We start from the raw sequence: 6,954 nt of genomic DNA, 5'->3' as shown, positions 1-6,954 counted from the left end.
TTCACAGTTAGGACAATCCCATAACTATAAAAACAAAAAATAGTTTTGTAAGAGCTGAGCAAAGTGCTTCTCTGAACAAGCTGCTGAAGTGAAATATAAGTTTATGCACTGCACTTTATCCAGCCCCATAAATTCTGCTCATATCCAACCCATAGCATGCTGTTATTGCTCCCCCCATGCTCTGCATTAGCTGCAGAAACAAGGGTGAAGTCCTTTAATTCTCGTAATTATGCCTGACAATCTCTTGTTAATGTAATTCTTGACAGGTAAATGCATGTTTTGATTTGATGGTGTTACTTGCACAAACAGCCTGAGATTGCACTGTTCTGCTGTAAGGAAATAATCTGAGATATGCAAGGAGCTGCTGACTCTTTGGGGAATTAAACTTTTTTTTTTTTTGCTACATTTCTGTTCAGCACAAGGACTGTTTTACACAGCGATCTTCCCCCAAAGCCACTATAATCACCCTTAATATAGTGTGTAAGTCTATAGAGCACTAAAGCAGAATAGAAGCTGTCCCATGAACAGATCAGTCCTTCTGGAAGGCTGGCAGCTCTTGTTTATTTTGTTTAGACAAATTATAGCTTTGATGTCATCAGTAAAGAAACGTAGGTAGGATGACTGGGACGATGAACTGGTTTCCCAGAGGAATGGGTCCCTGTCAGCTCAGGGACTGGATCTGAAATTCCACAAACTGGAAGGAACAACTGTGCAAGTATTTAGGGGCCTGCTCACTTTTATTCCATCAAAAATAGCAATGGCTGGCTCCTGCATTGTTATGCAAAACAGTCCCAATAACAAACCATCCTGAGTCTTTGCTTGCTGATCCTTAAGCATTTGTATACGTTGAATCATTCTTTCAGCATGTATCATTGCTCTCAGCTTGCAAACCTTGGGAATGTATACCAAATACCCTTAGTCTTTACTGTGCATGAAACTCCCACTACACTCAGCAGTAAACTGTTTCCAGCTACTCTCTACACTTTATCAGTGAAATTTTGTAAGAAGTAAATTTGTGCAAATTCAGACATTGATATAAATCTCCATCCTGGAAAAAAAATTGCCACCACACAAAGGTTCCTCTGTTGCACTTGTAACTGAGATGTTGCTGCGCTGTAGCAGGAATCCAGGAAGTCGAACTAGCTAGAAGCAAAAGGGAACTGTGTTGGTGACGCGGGTGACTGAAAAGCAGGAACTAAAGCAGCAGAAATAGAGAAGCGCATATCAGATTCTCCTCCTTCCCTTACAGTCTTCTGCAGTGTTATTACCTCTATAGCTGTAAATACTGTGAAGATGATATGTTTATGAGATTGCTAATCTAGCCTTGTGATTTTAACCTCAGTGTTGAAATGTTAGCGTTAATTTGAAGGAATTACTGCTCGACTCAGGGAAACTTTCTATACCATCAGATGTTTAACAAAGCTCTGTTGCATTTCCCTCATGTCTCAACCCATGCCCTTTTCACCAGGCTGATCACCACCCTCTCTGTAGTGAGAGAAGAGATCTGATGAGCTAAATGAGTTTAAATGAGATCTGATCGGTAAGTAATGCCCATTTATAGTGACGGGTTTGGAAACACAGCTCCATTCATCGGTTCACTGTAGAAAAGCTCATTCCAGGCACTACTGAAGTCTTGTGTTAAGTCACATTTGGGGTATTTAAGTAGGATGGACATTTTGTGTAGGTCCTTCCCAAGGGCAGATGCACCCTGCATACGTGAAAAGGGCAGTGACACGTCTAGACAGCCTTTACATGCAGTTCTGCAGTACACAATTAGGAGGTCAGAGGGGGCTGTAGGACATTTGACAGGGAGGATTCAAGTGTGTTCATAACAAAGCATAAGGCCAAGATCTTAAACCTTTGAAAGGATTATAGATGGATTGTGAGAGACTGAGAGATAATGGATAGATTTAGCAGGTCTGGTGATTGAGGGCAGCATGCAGTAATAGTTTTCGGAAGGAAGAGGATTTGGGAGTTCCTATGATGCTGTCCATTATCTGGTGCAAAGTTTCTTGTAAGAATTTTTGAGCCAAAGTAAGTGCATGATCCTCCTGTATCCCTTGGGCATCACGGTTGGCGCTCTCCCTTGAACACTGTCATCCACCCTTCCAGAATTCCCAGCTCTAGCAGGGCTGTGCTGCACTCCCTGCTCTTACCAAATCTGCTGCTATAAAACCAGCCCAGTTACTGGTCACCAGCATGTTATTGGTCTATAGTAATGCCATGTACTGCAGCTTCTCTGCCATGTGGTTCAGGAGAGATGGTTTGAGTCATTCATTCACAAATCCTCATGTAAACATCACATACATTTTTCATGAAGTGAGCACACAGCCCTCCCTAGTGTAGAGCTATACAATTAAATCAATCAGTCCCGTATATTTTAAATACTTAATGTCACGCAGGAAAGCCTGACTCATTTTCCAAGGCACACAGTTATCAGCACAGAGGTCTGTTGGTAACGTTTTCCTCCTGGGGCTCAGCATGTTATTATGCTTTAACTGGAAATCTGCAGTGACAGAAGAGGATTACGTAACTCGGCATGGATGAATGCACATCTATTAGGAATCCAGGGGAAATGTCCATTCTGCTCCAATAGGTGACAAGAGAAACCAGGAGTCCCAACTGGAACTGACTGTAGTCATATTAAAAACGTTGCATGTCACGTAGTTAATGTGTTGGTGAGGCCAACTTGAATCAAACCCGGCCTGCAGGTTTGGGATGCAGGAGGAGAGTTGAGGGAGATGAATGTGCAAGCAGAGAGCAGAGGAAGTGCTCCAAAATGCATGTGAAATGCAGTTAGGAAAATTTGTGGGATGTCTAACACATGTAGGGAATGATATCACCCCGGCAAATTTCTGAGACATACTAAGTAGGAGCACATGGACATGCTCAGGAGAATGCATAGCCCCAAATGTGGTGGCCTTTGGGTGCCACAGATGGACCCAGTGATTGTGAAGATTAGCTCCAAAGAATGATGGCCATCCTGGGCATGCCAATTTAAGGAAAAAATTTGTTTCAAGAAGCACAGAGAGCTTCCAGAAACTGTGCTTTTCATCTCTGAGACACAGGTTTGGTGTGAATGGAAAAGCTGGGAGAGACTGTCACCTGTGCTAACAGCCTCAGCCGGGACTGCTCTGCAGGTTCCAATAACAGCAATGCTGATGCCTGAGATTTATGGATGAAAGGAGCGCTGCTGTACCCGCAGGAAACCAGAGGATATTTCCACAACTGCTGAGAGAAATATTTCAGGTTTTTTAACAAGCTACAGTGTGTTTGGGCTTTGGGACAAAAGCAGCATTTTTCTCTCCATTTCCCTTTTCCTGAGACAGATGGCAAAAGAAGAGAGGAGTTGGTAAAAAAAGACACCAGAGTGTGATATATATAACAATGATAATGCTAGACTAGAAAAGGCCTGTTGGATCACCAGGTCCACACTACACTTCTACTGGAAAAACTTGTACAGAAATTTCTCACACTTCATCTTAGTACTAGCAGTTCCTCCAACTGGAACACTGTTCCTCTGATTCCCAGCCTAAATATATTCATGACCTGTTTATCTTTGCTTGGTTTTGGGCCATGATTTTGCAAAATTATAACACCCAGCCCACATAGGTAGTTTAAATGCTGTCTCATATCAGATGCTTAGACCAAATCCTGCAGTTCTTGAATGAAGAAAACTCGCAGTGACTTTGGTATTCCCCTCATCATGTTGGAATAAAGGCTTGTAGGTTTGGCCCCATCCATAGCAGCTCCTTATTCCAGCAATGCTTTGACTGCTCAAACCTATATCCAGGCAGTCCAATGTTTCCTATAAGGTAGAGCTTTTAGTCCAGGACCCAAATGAGAGAGTTAGGGATTAGATATTCAAAACAATGCTTTACATTTGTGCCATAATGCTGCTGCAAGTGCAAAACGGCCTGCCTTAATATTTATCTTGGAGGGTTTGCAGCAGTTAAGATTCAGGCATGCCTCAGCCCAGAACTTGAAGCTACTGTGCAGCAACACTGTGACAAGTCAAGCCCTTTGCCAAAATAGCCTCACTGTGCTGTGAATTACTATCATATTCAGTCAAAACAGAGCTCCGTCTCCCTCTCTCCCAACAATATGGTGATTCCCTTAGGGCAGGAGAAGGTCAGGGAGAAAAGGTCGCTCTGGTTGTACCCCGTTGCTGTAATTTGTGGAAAGGCTGCTGACGTTATACCCATCTGTTTTAGCAGCAGATTCCTTGAAACAGAGCAATATGCCTGCTGTATTCATTCGCTGTGAACCAGTTTGCTTGTCAGATGCAGATGAAAGCTCCCCAGCATTAAAGCGTTAACTGCAGCAACGTTCAAACCTCTGAATTCAGCTTTGAAGTTAGCAACCCACTAAGATAGCTATGGAGGCTGGCTTCTTTCTGTTTCATCCTGTGCTGACTCAGTGGGACAATTTACATCCTACAGCTGTTTTTGCAAGGAAAGAATGAAAATTATTTTTTAATTCAAATCTTGGGTTCTGGAGAACTCTTTGGAGAAAACCTTGCTAAGTTTCCATGCCCATTTATCCCATGGCTTCTTTGATGAGCTTGCCAGCAAGAAGGATTTTAATTCTTTTTTATCCCAAATTATTTTTTTTCTGCAGGTATGATATGAGATGATTCTGCCAAATAATTTAGGCTCAAAATCTGACCTATACTGAATATCACAATATACTGAGGATGTTCCTGGGATTTTAAGGGGAGAGTTTATACTGCACTGTATTATTTTAATAGCTTAATAGATAATGAAATCCTACAGAAAACATTGTCTTATGTTTCCTATCCTATCCCTATTATTATTATTAAATACTATGAATACCATAACACAAGTGTTGATGTCCTACTTAGAACAGTATGCAAAAAAATGGATCTTGTGAAACAGCTGTATAAAAAGGCTTAGCAACTATATAATGTTTTATAAGACATTTTGAAAATCTACCTGTTATTTAGTGCCCACATTTCAGGTCATATCATTAGACATCAGCTTGATTCCTGGTGTAAACTGCAAACAATTGCAGTCATTCTCATATTGCTTCTTTAAAAATGGGATCCTAACTGGCAAAAGAAATTACCATTGTAAGGGTCCGGTGTTGCAAATACACTAGCAACTGCTGAACCGCAAATATCTCACTAGTCCCTCTTTAATGACAAATTTGATTTCGGGTGTTCGTGTCTATGGGCAAAATCCACCTAGAGCATGTAAGGTAGGAAGCACTGAGGGTCTGTAAGACCCATTTTTTTTTGTTTCTAAAGAGTACAGCTCCATTAGTTTCCTGCAACATACACACACAGCACCCACAGCCTGATGCTCAATGCACTGGAGGCTTCTTCACTCCTAGCAAAGCTCTCTGACCTCCTCCACGAGGCCCAGCCACATGGATGCTCACATCCGAGTCCTCAGAGCTCAGTGGAGAGACGGCATCGTTTTCTGATTTGGCAAGTGGTCAGAGCATCGCCCTGGGATGTGGGAGGCATCGGTTTAAGTGCCTGAGGGGTATGTTTATACTGGGCAGTATAAACATCTGAGTCTGAGAAGCGGCATGCTGTGCAGATACGCCTTGAGTCACTTTGTGGAGATAATGCTAAGTTTATGTTCTCCCAAATCCCCACTGAGTCCTCTCCGAGTCCGCCTTTTCCATATACAGCCCACACTTAGCCCTGTGCTCTGTCCGCTTTCCCTCAGCAACCAGGACGCGTGGAGACTTATCCTTCTATGCCGGTTTTGGGTGCTGCAGGTGAGTCTCAGCGCAGCCCACAGGTACCCGCGCTCCCAGAGCCACCAGGTTGGTGTCCAAACCCAGCCCCACCATCGAACCGGAGCGGCCCACGGGGCGCAACGGGAGCTCGGGTCCCAGGCTGCTGGACTGGGATAAGAATAACTGTCCTTATCTGGTTTTATGGAAATTGTTTGACGTGCACAAATGCGTGCTGCTCATTTCAGCAGACGTGTCTGCCCTGCTTGCAGGAAAGCCAGGAGACCTTGGGAGCATGAGGCTGCCGGTGTCTGCTGTGTGGGGACACGGTGGGTGTTTGTGAGGGGACGTGATGGGTGTTCATGAGGGGACATAATGGGTGCTTGTGTGGGGACATAATGGGTGCTTGTGTGGGGACGCAGTGGGTGTTCATGAGGGGATGCGGTGAAGGTTTGTGAGGGAACATGGTGGGTGTTCACGAGGGAACGTGGTGGGTGTTTGTGTGGGGATGCAGTGAGTGTTTGTGAGGGGACGCGGTGGGTGTTCGTGAGGGGACGCGGTGGGTGTTTGTGAGGGGATGTGGTGGGTGTTCGTGAGGGGACATAATGGGTGCTTGTGTGGGGACGTGGTGGGTGTTTGTGTGGGGACGCAGTGAGGGGATGCAGCGAGTGTTTGTGAGGAGACGTGGTGGGTGTTTGTGTGGGGATGCGGTGGGGGCTTGTGTGGGGATGCGGTGGGTGTCTGTATGGAGAAGAGGTGGGTGTTTGTGTGGGGACACGGGTGTGTGGGGGGACACAGCAGGTGTTTGTGAGGGGACAGGTGTTTGTGAGGGGACGCAATGGATGTTTGTGAGGGGACATGGTAGGTGTTTGTGGGGACATGTGGGTGTTTGTGAGGGAACACGGTGTGTGTTTGTGTGGGGACACGATGGGTGTTCGTGAGGGGATGCAGTGGGTGTTTGTGAGGGGACACAGGTGTGTGGCGGTGGCAGGGGCATAGCTACGAGAGGAAGGGGCTGCCTGCGTGACTGTGCCGGGGAGAGGGACAGAGGAGGTGCGTGACCGGAGGGGGACAGCCGGGGCGGGCTGCCCGGCCGCCGGGCAGGGGCAGGGGCAGGGGCAGGGGCAGCCCGGCCCGCCCGCTGGTGGCACCACAGAGCCGCGCGGGGCCGACGCAGGCGCTGCGCCCCCGCCGGCTCTAGGACACCTCCGAGCCCCGCCGGCCGGCGAGGAGGGGGCGGGACTA

The sequence above is a fragment of the Apteryx mantelli genome, chromosome 18 (genome assembly GCF_036417845.1).
Source record: "Apteryx mantelli isolate bAptMan1 chromosome 18, bAptMan1.hap1, whole genome shotgun sequence".
NCBI lineage: Eukaryota > Metazoa > Chordata > Aves > Apterygiformes > Apterygidae > Apteryx > Apteryx mantelli.
This window is presented reverse-complemented; position numbering follows the sequence as displayed.